This window comes from Salmo salar, chromosome ssa21, assembly GCF_905237065.1.
Source record: "Salmo salar chromosome ssa21, Ssal_v3.1, whole genome shotgun sequence".
NCBI lineage: Eukaryota > Metazoa > Chordata > Actinopteri > Salmoniformes > Salmonidae > Salmo > Salmo salar.
This window is the reverse complement of record NC_059462.1, coordinates 18,785,936-18,800,064: the sequence shown is the minus strand read 5'-3', so window position 1 is coordinate 18,800,064 and position 14,129 is coordinate 18,785,936. Positions and strand designations below refer to the sequence as shown.

At 43.3% G+C, this 14,129-nt stretch overlaps 1 pseudogene; it reads right to left on the bottom strand.

Annotated features, from left to right (window-relative positions):
- Nucleotides 1-2,038: 2,038 nt before the first annotated feature.
- On the bottom strand, nt 2,039-13,132 carry LOC106581703 (uncharacterized; annotated as a pseudogene).
- Nucleotides 13,133-14,129: the final 997 nt, after the last annotated feature.

The window sequence follows — 14,129 nt, the reverse complement described above, 5'->3', positions numbered from 1 at the left end:
TCAATTGTTTTTCAACAGGACAGACTCACTAAGCACAAACCAGATGGATGGCGTATCGCTGCAGAATGCTGTTGTAGCCATGCTGGTTAAGTGTGCCTGTAAAATCACAGACTGTGCTTTGCTGATGACACTACCACACCATAACACCTCCTCCTCCATGCTTTACGGTGGGAAATACACATGCGGAGATCATCCGTTCACCCACATCGCGTCTCACAAAGACACAGCTGTTGGAGCCAAAATTCCAAAATTTGGACTCAGACCAAAGGACAAATTTCCAACGGTCTAAAGTACATTGCTCGTGTTTCTTGGTCCAAGAAAGTCTCTTCTTCTTATTGGTGTCCTTTGGTGTTCTAGGCCCTCTCCTATTCTCGCTATACACCAAGTTACTTGGCTCTGTCATATCCTCACATGGTCTCTCCTACCATTGCTATGCAGACGAAACACAATTAATCTTCTCCTTTCCCCCTTCTGATAACCAGGTGGCGAATCGCATCTCTGCATGTCTGGCAGACATATCAGTGTGGATGACGGATCACCACCTCAAGCTGAACCTCGGCAAGACGGAGCTGCTCTTCCTCCCGGGGAAGGACTTCCCATTCCATGATCTCGCCATCACGGTTGACAACTCCATTGTGTCCTCCTCCCAGAGTGCTAAGAACCTTGGAGTGACCCTGGACAACACCCTGTCGTTCTCTACTAACATCAAGGCGGTGACCCGATCCTGTAGGTTCATGCTCTACAACATTCGCAGAGTACGACCCTGCCTCACACAGGAAGCGGCGCAGGTCCTAATCCAGGCACTTGTCATCTCCCGTCTGGATTACTGCAACTCGCTGTTGGCTGGGCTCCCTGCCTGTGCCATTAAACCCCTACAACTCATCCAGAACGCCGCAGCCCGTCTGGTGTTCAACCTTCCCAAGTTCTCTCACGTCACCCCGCTCCTCCGCTCTCTCCACTGGCTTCCTGTTGAAGCTCGCATCCGCTACAAGACCATGGTGCTTGCCTACGGAGCTGTGAAGGGAACGGCACCTCCGTACCTTCAGGCTCTGATCAGGCCCTACACCCAAACAAGGGCACTGCGTTCATCCACCTCTGGCCTGCTCGCCTCCCTACCTCTGAGGAAGCACAGTTCCCGCTCAGCCCAGTCAAAACTGTTCGCTGCTCTGGCACCCCAATGGTGGAACAAGCTCCCTCACGACGCCAGGACAGCGGAGTCAATCACCACCTTCCGGAGACACCTGAAACCCCACCTCTTTAAGGAATACCTAGGATAGGATAAAGTAATCCTTCTAACCCCCCCCTAAAGATTTAGATGCACTATTGTAAAGTGGTTGTTCCACTGGATATCATAAGGTGAATCCACCAATTTGTAAGTCGCTCCGGATAAGAGCGTCTGCTAAATGACTTAAATGTAAATGTAAATGTAGTAGTGGTTTCTTTGCAGCAATTTGACCATGAAGGCCTGATTCACACAGTCTCCTCTGAACAGTTGATGGTGAGATGTGTCTGTTACTTGAACACTGTGAAGCATTTAATTGGGCTGCAATTCCTGAGGCTGGTAACTCTAATGAACTTATCCTCTGCAGCAGAGGTAACTCTGAGTCTTCCTTTCCTGTGGTGGGCCTTGTGAGACTTGCTTCAGTTTCATCATAGCGCTTGGTGGTTTTTGCGACTGCACTTTCCAGATTGACTGACCTTCATGTCTTAAAGTAATGATGGCCTTTCTTTTCACTTTTCTTATTTGAGCTGTTCTTGCCATAATATGGACTTGGTCTTTTACCAAATAGGGCTATTATCTGTATACCACCCCTACCTTGTCACAACACAACTGATTGTCTCAAACGCATTAAGAAGGAAAGAAATCCACAAATTAACTTTTAAGAAGGCACACCTGTTAATTAAAATGTATTACAGGTGACTACCATGATGCTGGTTGAAACAATGTGCAAAGCTGTCATCAAGGCAAAGGGCGGCTACTTTGAAGAATCTCAAATATAAAATATCTTTTGATTTGTTTAACACTTTTTTGGTTAACACATGATTCCATGTGTTATTTCATAGTTTTGATGTCTTCACTATTACTCTACAATGTAGAAAATAGTCAAAAACAAACAAAAACAAAACACTTGAATGTTGTTCTAAAGGTGTTCTAAAACTTTTGACCGGTAATGTATATTACTGTAAAAATCTACCATATAATGACTATAAAATGTACCACTAAATTAACAGCAATGGCTAACAGTGTAGTTTCATGTTATCACATGTTGAAGCATATGTGAAATATGTGACCTTTCACATCTGAAATCATGTGAAAATGTGTTTTTGGAACATATGAAGTGTTTTGAAATGTCACATGAAGTGTTCCAAAAACATGTTTTCACATTTGAAAAGCCACATCATCACGTGACTGCTCCCATCCTCCTCTTTCATCTGCTGTAATCCCTCTACGGTCCGTGTGTCTCTCTCTCTCTGAGAAAAGACTGAAGCTCAAGTCCTGTCCCAATGAACCACACTTGGCTGGCTCTGGAAATTGACTGGTTTGTGAGGACACAGATAGTTGACAGTTGTTTGATATGGACATTAAAAGGCAGTCAGGTCTGTGCAGAGATTCACGTTGTTGGTCTTTGGTTATGAAGAGAGGACATTGAGGGCGGTTGGACTGTCTCAGAGGTGGTCTTAAGCTCTGTGGATGGGACAGTGGGATAGGACAGAGAGTGTTTTTGGATGGGTGTAGGAGCACCTCTGTTTTAGAGGAAGAGGAGGAGTAAGAGGAGAGGGGGTTGTGAGAGGACAGATCGGCAGCGGCCCCTCGTGTCTCATACCCTCCTCCTCCCCCACTATTTATCTTCCCCTCCGTCTCGATCACTGCCTCACTGTCGTCCTTAATCTCTCCATTCTTTCCACTGCTTCCCGAAGGTGAAACTAAATGCACTGAGGGAAACCGTTCCTCATCGTAGGACACTGGAGGCAGGTTCTCTTGGTGTTGTATTTATCTCTGCAAAGAGTCAGACAGTGTTAATGTGTTTTAAATGAAATATGTTGATAAAAAAAAAACAGTCTTAAATCAAGAGACCGTTGAGCCTCTTCTGACACCATGTGTGAGCCTGTGACTAAGGTCACCTCATAGAATCCCCCATAAGGGAAAACCCCTCAACACTAAACCATTGCTGTGGTCAATGCTTCACAATGGAACAAATCAAATAGCGAGCGGATTGGAAACAACCTAGCTTTTATTAGCAGCGTGTTAGCCTAGACTCTCCCTCCTCTACTTGACACATTTATGTTAATTCAGCTATGTGGTTTAAGTCATGCCCACGCTATTAACGGTTCCTTGTACCTCGTCTTTGTGACAATGTATGTACAGTAATAACTATCATGTTTCCATGGCACATGGTTTATGAACTGACACACAAAACAACGCCGTATTCAAAACGTAAGAGTTTTTCAATTTAAATGATTATATAAAATTCTTGCAACCAATAGAATGTTATGTATATGGGGGATACAAAACATCTGTTTTTCATGCATGATGGCTCACTGTTTGTTGTTGGCATATCCTGCCTAGGTTTGCCCACTTTGCCAATGAAGTAATCATTAAAATAATTGGCAACATCAAATGGTTGTGATGAATAAGCCATCTGATTCGATGAAAGGTGGAGTTGAATTTATCTTTCTGCCCATAATTTAATTTAAAGTACTCCAAAGTGTTTTCCCACTCCATCAATATTTATACAGTATCATTGATCTTGGCTTCATAATAGTGTATTCTTCTTTCTGTTGAGTTGAGCTTTTCAATTCCTCATCAATCCATGGAGCCTTAACAGTTCTAACAGTCAGTTTGTCAACAGGTGCATGTTTATGAATAATTGGAAGAAGCAATTTCATAAATGTATTAAGTGCAGTGGCTGGATGCTCCTTATTAATAACATCAGACCAACAAATAATTGTAACATCATCCACATAAGAGTCACAGCAAAATCTTTTGTATGATCTCTTCTACACTATTTTAGGCCAACTTTTGAAACTTTGCCTTTCCTGGGTATAGCCACTATATTGTGACCACTGCATCCAATGGATACGGACAAAGCTTTCAAACAAAGTGCTACAGAATTAGTAAAAAATGTGATCAAAACATGTGGATTATCTTGATCCTGTAGTGCTTGTAACCACACATGTAGGTTGATTAATAACCTGAACCAGATTACAGGCACTGGTTACAGTGAGAAGCTTCCTCTTGAGCAGACAGTTTGATGAAAGCCAGTCAATATTCAGGACCCCAAAGAATGTAGACCTCTCGGTTTACATCACATACAGTATCAAGCATTTCAGACACATTATTTAGCTACTGACTGTTAACCAGTTGGTATGTGCAACTGTGTATGTCTGCTGCAGGATTGAAGCTACGAACCCATCCCTTCCAGGCTCAAGCGCTCTGGTAGCTTTCATGGCCGGGATGTTATTTTCTCTTGTGGCACACAGCTTCTGGATAGTCCTTGTTGAGGAAGATGTACGTTCCTTTCAAGTTCTTGGCTCTTTCGAGAACAGCTACCTTGTCCTTTAACCTCATGAACTTGACCACGATCGGCCTGGGCCGGTTTTTCAACCCTGTGGGCGCGCTCCACCTCAATCTTCCTGTGGTCCAGCTTCAGTTTCTCAGAGATAATTTCCATCACTTTGTCTTCAGACTTCATCCAGATCTCATGCGGAGATTCTGCAATTCCATCCACAACAATGTTGTTCTGCCTTGATTGTCCCTCGAGATAATCTGATTTCTCCGTCATTGTTATCATGGATTCACATACAGAACTGATGTCCTCGCTCAGTGACTTAAAGATTGCTGTCATCTTACTGTTTTCCTGTTTAAACTCATTGAGCTGACCCTGGGAGAACTACAAACTCTTCTTCAGGTCCTGGACCTCTTTGGTCAGGTTGTCCATTCTTTTATTAGTTGACTCCACCAGTATTTGGACACAACACTTGAAGCTATTTTCTTGTTGTTGTAACAATTGATTGTAGAACTATTTTTGTTGGTTTAAAAGTTCCTTCACCTGTGATAGAGAGACACCACTGTCCTCAATGGTACTCCCGCCGGCGTTTGTCTTTGTCATGTAGCAACGTAGGCTACGCTGTTATTCCTTGCAGTTCCAGACACCGCAGGTCACAGGGAAGATGGAAACAGCAACAAACAGCAAGGATCTATACAGTCACAAGCCCGGAACAATCCGCAGTCCCAGCCACAAGGGCTAACCACGTCACGGGCTGCGTTCAAGCCCTTAAGGAAACCCTGCTAGCTTGATAGGTACCTAACAGTGGCAGCTAGGCTAGCTGCTACACCAAGCAGCTCAGACCCTTGATCGGCAGGATGTCTGGACAGATACTATAGCAGTGGTCCCAGCAACTGTTGCCAACTGCGTCGCAGGATCCGATCTCAAAAGGTAGCTCAGGGTTAAAGTTTGGGAAAGATAATTTTCACTGTAAAAATACACCTTTTATAATAAAAGCATTACGTGCATAGTAGCATTTGCGGTCACTTTTGATAATGGTGTTTTCCTGCTAATGAAGCATTCACGCTTAAAGCCTACTGCTGTGTGCACTTTTCTGCACTTATAATGTGAAGAAATAGCCTAATAGTTAATCAACATTTTAAGCTAAACGTTCAGATTTGTTGCGTCAGGCTCAATGCAAACAAAACGTTTTTTTTTTATGCTAGTGGTTGTATTAATTTGGGATCGATCGCATCCCACAACTGTCCCAGACTGTGTTTGGAATATTTATTTCTCGCACAGAATAGGTCAACTTTGGTACTATGGGAGATAGTAGATTGACATAGGCTAGTGCTTTTGCTGTTCGTTAGGTCTACTCATCTTGTTGGCTGACGAAAAATAAATGTGGACAGTTCTTCCAATATCTTCAATATGCACCTCGGAATTGGATAAGGACGCGTGCAGTTGCGTCCCCGATGTCTGTCTTCACTTGTAACCTGAGAAAGACCTGATCACGTGATGGAGAGCCATGTGAGTGAGATGAGAGGTGCTTCGGAGCGGGCAGAATTTAGGGAGAAGGGCTGCAAAAGGCATGGCTTTTTTTTAAGGGTGCATTATAGCCACACAAAGGGGATGCCTATCAAGTGCTTCTCAAATTGTGAATGAGAGACTGATGAAGTGTGTACAGTCTGCATAAAAAAACTAATCGGAGGTCATGCCTGTTAAGCAACTTTTTCAAATTATCATTAGAGTTGCATCGTGCAGCCTTACAATGTATAAAAAATCAAACATAGCCCAACGTTTGTAAAACAACTATAGTTACATTAATAACTCTAAATTAAGTATATTGGAGGACCTATTTCTTTGTTAACCGCTCAATACAGAATAGCCGCATGTGCACACTCCCTCAAATGGTTTGGAGAAAATATCCTCTCTATTTCATTCAGCTTTTTTTAATTGTTTTTTCATACTATAAAATAATGCCACAGAATTCTAAGCAAATCTTGTCTGCTAAATGAACTAGTGTAGCCCACAGCCATAGTCAGATCAGAACCTAACATAAGGACAACTCAGAGTATGCTATTCTGTTCTTCTGAAATAGACAACATTTTCTCTATATCGTGTTTCTTTAGACCTGTCTAAAATAAACAATGGATTTACCGGACGTGCTACCTGTCCCAGACCTGCTGTTTTCAACTCTCTAGAGACAGCAGGAGCGGTAGAGATACTCTCAAAGATCGGCTATGAAAAAGCCAACTGACCCTTACTCTTGTGTTACTGACTTGTTGCACCCTCGACGACAACTATGATTATTATTATTTGACAATGCTGGTCATTTATGAACATTTGAACATCTAGGCCATGTGCTGTTATAATCTCCACCCGGCACAGCCAGAAGAAGACTGGCCAGCCCTCATAGCCTGGTTCCTCTCTAGGTTTCTTCCTAGGTTTTGGCCTTTCTAGGGAGTTTTTCCTAGCCACCGTGCTTCTACACCTGCATTGCTTGCTGTTTGGGGTTTTAGGCTGGGTTTCTGTACAGCACTTTGTGATATCAGCTGATGTAAGAAGGGCTATATAAATACATTTGATTTGATTTGATTGTGATGGTGTCGGCTATATTACATGGATTTATTAGACTTTTTAAAATGTAGATGTTACAAAGGTCTGCATCAGTGGCTTGTGTGGAAGCCAGGAGATGCTAAATGTGCTTATGTTAATTAACGGTCAATTACCGTGAGACCGACAGATATTTGCTTGACAATCACCGATTGACAACATTTTGTGACTGCAACAGCCCTTGTCATGAACAGTGCTTGTGCCCATAGAAATGCTGGAAGGGGGGCCCTGAGTGAAAAAGTTTGGGAACCCCTGCATTAGAGAGACAAAGAAGAGGGGTTTGTTTTAAAGGTGCAATATGCAGAAATCACTTTGCCATTTCTGGTTGCCAAAATTCTAATAGATCACCTAATTTCAGTTAATGTGACTGTCACGTCCTGACCAGTAATAGGGGTTATTTGTTATTGTAGTTTGGTCAGGACGTGGCAGAGGGTATTTGTTTTATGTGGTTCGGGGTGGTGGTTTGTTTAGTAGGGTATTTGATTTATGTATTCCGGGGGTTTTTGGGCACTGTTCTATGTTAGTTGATTTCTATGTTCTGTCTAGTCTTTTGTATTTCTATGTTTTGTTAATTGGGGTTGGACTCTCAATTGGAGGCAGGTGTTTTCTAGTTGCCTCTGATTGAGAGTCCTATATATTGAGAGTTGCACCCCTTCTGAAAAAACCTACACTCGATCCCTCCGATGTCAACAACTACAGACCAGTATCCCTTCTTTCTTTTCTCTCCAAAACTCTTGAACGTGCCGTCCTTGGCCAGCTCTCTTGCTATCTCTCTCAGAATGACCTTCTTGATCCAAATCAGTCAGGTTTCAAGACTGGTCACTCAACTGAGACAGCTCTTCTCTGTGTCACGGAGGCTCTCCGCACTGCTAAAGCTAACTCTCTCTCCTCTGCTCTCATCCTTCTAGACCTATCTGCTGCCTTTGATACTGTGAACCACCAGATCCTCCTCTCCACCCTCTCCGAGTTGGGCATCTCCGGCGCGGCCCACGCTTGGATTGCGTCCTACCTGACAGGTTGCTCCTACCAGGCAAGAATCTGTCTCCGCACCATGTGCTCTCACCACTGGTGTCCCTCAGGGCTCTGTTCTAGGCCCTCTCCTATTCTCGCTATACACCAAGTCACTTGGCTCTGTCATATCCTCACATGGTCTCTCCTATCATTGCTATGCAGACGACACACAATTAATCTTCTCCTTTCCCCCTTCTGATAACCAGGTGGCGAATCGCATCTCTGCATGTCTGGCAGACATATCAGTGTGGATGACGGATCACCACCTCAAGCTGAACCTCGGCAAGACGGAGCTGCTCTTCCTCCCGGGGAAGGACTGCCCGTTCCATGATCTCGCCATCATGGTTGACAACTCCATTGTGTCCTCCTCCCAGAGTGCTAAGAACCTTGGCGTGACCCTGGACAACACCCTGTCGTTCTCCACTAACATCAAGGCGATGACCCGATCCTGTAGGTTCATGCTCTACAACATTCGCAGAGTACGACCCTGCCTCACACAGGAAGCGGCGCAGGTCTTAATCCAGGCACTTGTCATCTCCCGTCTGGATTACTGCAACTCGCTGTTGGCTGGGCTTCCTGCCTGTGCCATTAAACCCCTACAACTCATCCAGAACGCCGCAGCCCGTCTGGTGTTCAACCTTCCCAAGTTCTCTCACGTCACCCCGCTCCTCCGCTCTCTCCACTGGCTTCCAGTTGAAGCTCGCATCCGCTACAAGACCATGATGCTTGCCTACGGAGCCGTGAGGGGAACGGCACCTCCGTACCTTCAGGCTCTGATCAGTCCCTACACCCAAACGAGGGCACTGCGCTCATCCACCGCTGGTCTGCTGGCCCCCCTACCTCTGAGGAAGCACAGTTCCCGCTCAGCCCAGTCAAAACTGTTCACTGCTCTGGCACCCCTATGGCGGAACAAGCTCCCTCACGACGCCAGGACAGCGGAGTCAATCACCACCTTCCGGAGACACCTGAAACCCCACCTCTTTAAGGAATACCTAGGATAGGATAAAGTAATCCTTCTAACCCCCCCCCCCCCCCAAAATATATAGATGTACTATTGTAAAGTGGTTGTTCCACTGGATATCATAAGGTGAATGCACCAATTTGTAAGTCGCTCTGGATAAGAGTGTCTGCTAAATGACTTAAATGTAAATATATAGGTATGTGTTTGAGTACTTTGTGGGAGATTGTTCTGTCTATAGCCTTGTGCCTTACAAGCCTGTGATTAGTCGTTGTGGTTTCTTTGTGTTTGTTTTGGTTCTCCTTCTTGTCCGTTTATAATAAAGAAGATGAGTGCACATTTCCCCGCTGCATTTTGGTCTAAATCTGACGTCAACCGTTACAGTGACAAAACAAACAGTCATTGTGTAAAGCGCTGTGAAATATATTTTCCATAACATAAAAAGTTGTATTTTCAGCTGTTTGAAACTGGTGTACAAAACCAAAAGTTTTTAATAATAAATAAAAAGACGCAAAAACAAAACTTAAGAACGGGAACCATAGACATAGCGCACATTGAATCGATCTACTGCGTCTTAGACTTGCTTTCAATGAGAATGACAGATCTGTAACTCACATTTCTATATGAATGTTTTCAGGTCAGCCAAAAAAAATTACCTATCTTTGTAGTTACAGCTTTAACCAAACAAGAGAGAGAAGCAGATGCCGGGGGCTGCAGCTGTCTGTTAAACACTCTGCCCTTTGTCTTTGTGACCACAGCACAACCACAGGTACATGTATCACAGTGGTGGCGTGTGTGTGTGACAACAGAGGGGAGGCATATGCGACACCTGCAGCTCTTTCCTGTGTTGTGTCTCCACTGTGTGAGCCTCATGTTGACATTTTACCAAGGCCTAAGCTAAGGTTTGTGATGTGACTTAATGCTATGAGTTACCCAACACTTTTCAGACAGTGTTACCTTGTCCCAAATCCCTGCTGATTGAGTAACCTGCTATCTAGGGAGTTTTGCCTAGCCACTGCGCTTCTGCATCAGCATGTCTTGCTCTTTGTGGTTTTAGGCGAGGTATCTGTAAAAGCACTTTGTGACAACTGCGGATGTAAAAAGTGCCTTATAAAATACATTTGATTGATTGATTGAAGCCAGGGCTGGAATATCTGTATCAGTCTATAGCTTACCAGTATTTCTGGAAGAGGTCGTTTCAGACAGATGAATCCAGTGTGAACCAGTAGGGCTGTACAGAGCCCAGACAGCATCACAAGAAGACACAAAACCACTGAGACCTCTGTGTCTGAAGAGAGAGAGAGAGTAAGGGCACAAAGACCACTAACATGGATTCATGTGTGTACACCCATGTGTGCGCGCACACACACGTGCCTGCGGTGTACTTAGAAGTAGTGAAGGTACAGTGTGGTTCGCTGTAGGAAGAGTTCCCGCTGCGTCTCTCTGGGCCGCCTAAGATGCTGACGGAGACACAGTACTCTCTGCTGGGGGCCAGGTCCTTCAGAGTCTTACCCTTCAGAGACACCTTGTCCACAAAGTACTGGACACAACAGATACCATCAAAACCATGCCAGGGATTTTTCTGCATAGAAAAGTATTGGGCGGGCAAAAACGTAAAATAAATACAAAAAATATATTTTGTAAATATTTTTCAGGATGGAAAATATGTATATATTATATATATATTTTTTATAACAATTACAAAAATAACAGGGACAATCTAAAATTTTAAAAGTATGCATTCAGGAATATTTTTGTTATTGCATGAGGCCCCCCATTGATTTTATTATAATGTTCGATACATTCAGATACAGTAGCATAAGCCATGGCCCAATGTGTAGAATTGCAGGAAATGTGCTTTAAAACTGCTAAATGTTCTCTTAGCCTCGTGGCAAAATATGTAGAATTGCAGAAAATTTGCTTTAAAACAGCTAAATTGTATCACTGCGACAGCTAGGCTGTTGGTCACGCCAAGTCCCATTTTGATCCAGAAAAATCCCTGAATGGATCATGCTTGAATGCACTTAAGAGACATTTAGCACTGAAAAAAATAACATTTAATGCATTAATAAGCACTTTTGATGATTTAGTGAGTGCTTTATAATCAGTTTGAATCTGTCACTCTATTTGAAATTGACCCATATGGCACAGGTTTTGGGTCTTCAAAGGTTTGGACCATCATAAAGAACTTTAAGGAAGTGTACGTATCATGCTCTTCCTGTCCTTACTGTTGCGCCATCCCTGTTGCTTCTGATGTGGAGTTTGTAGCTGAACCTGTCGTAGACATCTCGTTGGCCATCCACGGGTGGCCTCAAGTCCACACAGAGTGCTGCCACAGGCTCACTCACCAAGGGCAGATCCAGGTGGGCTACAGGACACACAGAGGGACAAACGAGCTTAGTGACTGCTGTGCAACCAAGCTTTTTTTTAAAGGCCCACTATGAGGTTGGAATATTACTGTGAAATTGCCAAAATTATGATAATGCCATTTTAGTATTAAACCTGTTTGAAAAGACCACCTGAAATTTAGCCTGTTTTGGTGGGATGGAGTTTTGGCCTGACTGGTGACATCCCCAGGCTGTAAATTAGTTAATAGACCAGTAAGAAAGCGTTCCAAACCTCTCTGCCAATAACAGCTAGTTTTCCGTTTCCCCTCTCCACTCAGAACACTCCCAGACAGTCTAAAAAATTATTTTGAGAAATTGCTCTTTGCTTAGAAGCTATTTTTGTTTCTTGTTGATCATTTTAATTGAAAACAATCACTGTAAGGTACTTAATTGTTACCCAGAAATGATTTGATATCAAGATAAAAACAGCTGTATTGGACTTTTAAAGGTTGAGTAAGTAAGAATTTTGTCCACAAACGTACCGACATTTATATGATATGTAAATAGTTTATGACTAATAAACGCCATAGTGTAGTTATTTTGTTGGATACTTTTCCCTATTAGCTGAAATCATATATTTTTTAAAGCCATTTTTGCTATCACGCTAGCTGTTGGATCCGAACAGACCCAACAGCTAGCCGGACAGACCCCCAAATCGGACAGACCCCCAAACCCCCGAATCATGGTAATTTGTTGTGCTAGGCAACACTCCTTCACTTGCTGGGGCAGGCCTGCTTCCTCCGTGGATAAAGCCAGTGTGAGAAACTTGCTAACAAACATTTGTGCTATGAAACTAACTGCACACTGACCCACAACATATTTTCTAGATTCATCATAGTGTTGTTAGACAAAGCAAGGAAAGTGAACTTCAATACGCGATGTAGTCTAGTTTTATTGGAATTTGCAACTGTTGTTTGTAAGTAATGAATATGCTAGGTTCTGACATGACTCACTGCATCTTTAAAGTCTCTCCAAGGGGACCAGATGTTTTTAAAATGGAGAACGTATAGGTGCAAGCTCTGTTTGTGCTACTGAACACAACTCCAAAGTATTTAAACTTTAACCCTGAGGAAATGCTGATAGTCATTGTCGTTGATGAGTTTAAAGCCATCTTAGTGGGTCGGGCGTGAGATTTGGTTCCCCAACACAGCGAACACCTGGCTGTAGTAGGTGGGGTTTCGGTCAGAGGAACTCTTTGGTCAGGCTACACACCAGAGGGGACTGCACATGCTCACAACCAGCCACCTCTTCCCAAGTCTGTCCGACCCTTCCCCTTCTGTACAGGAGGGACAAAACATAGGGAATAAGAGAGAGAGAGAGGGAAATAGCAGTTGAAGACTAGCTGAGGTGTTTTGAACTTGTTACCTTTAACTAATCTGCTTACTTGTTGGCTAAATATTACAGTAGTAACTATGAGTATGTATCATTGCCCTTAAATGCAGGAAAACACTCCCAGTCCTGTTCTGACAAGTCTATCGTCATCTACATGGTGTAATTGTAGTATTGAATCTCCCAAAGAGCAAACGCCTCAAGGGAAGGCTGTTTTGATTAAGATATTTAGGGAGTGAGAGAGATACTCAAACAGATCACAGAATGACACACTCACACCCACAAGCAAACACATACCTGTCAGAGCGAACCTTCATGAGGTAGTACACACCCCTGGATACCATGTCAGGATATGGACAAAATGGCTGGAGGAGAGAGCCACATTGATTGGAGCAGGCAGATCACACAGTGCTGAGAGAGACAGAATTATATTAGGATATTTCACCTCAGAAATACGGTAAGGGATACAATGAAGCAGTAGGCCTTGTGGAAAAAGTCAAGGCCTACTGAGGTGAAATATCCTAATATAATTCTGTCTCTCTCAGCAATGTGTGATCTGCCTGCTCCAGTCAATGTGACTCTTAGTCTTTTTCTAAAAGTGATACAATTGTTGTTTTTTCCTCAATCTGCACACAATATCCAAAAATAAAAAAGCAAAAACAGGTTTTTGGATTGTATTGCAAGGTATTAAAATAAAACAGAAATATTATATTTGCATAAGTATTCAGACCCTTTACTCAGTACTTTGTTCAAGCACCTTTGGCAGCAATTACAGCCTCAAGTCTTCTTGGGTATGACACCACAAGCTTGGCAAGCCTGTATTTGTGGAGTTTCTCACATTCTTCTCTGCTGATCCTCTCAAGCTCTGTCAGGTTGGATGGGGAGCGTTGCTGCACAGCTGTGTTCAGAGACTTGTCCCAAAGTCACATTTAAGAAGGAAGGATGGAGGCCACTGTGTTCTTGGGGACCTTGCAGAAATATTTTAGTACCCTTGCCCAGATCTGTGCCTCGACACAATCCTGTCTCGGAACTCTACGGACAATTCCTTTGACCTCATTGCTTGGTTTTTGCTCTGACGTGCAATGTTGGACCTTATATAGACAGGTGTGTGCCTTTCCAAATCATGTCCAATCAAATGAATTTACCACAGGTGGATTCCAATCAAGGATGATCAATGGAAACAGGATGCACCTGGCCTCAATTTCGAGTCTCATAGCAAAGGGTCTAAGTAAGGTATTTCTGTTAAAAAAATTCATACATTTGCTAAAAATACAAAAAACCTGTTCTTGCTTTGTCATTATGGGGTATGGTGTGTAGATTGATGATGATTTGTATTTATTT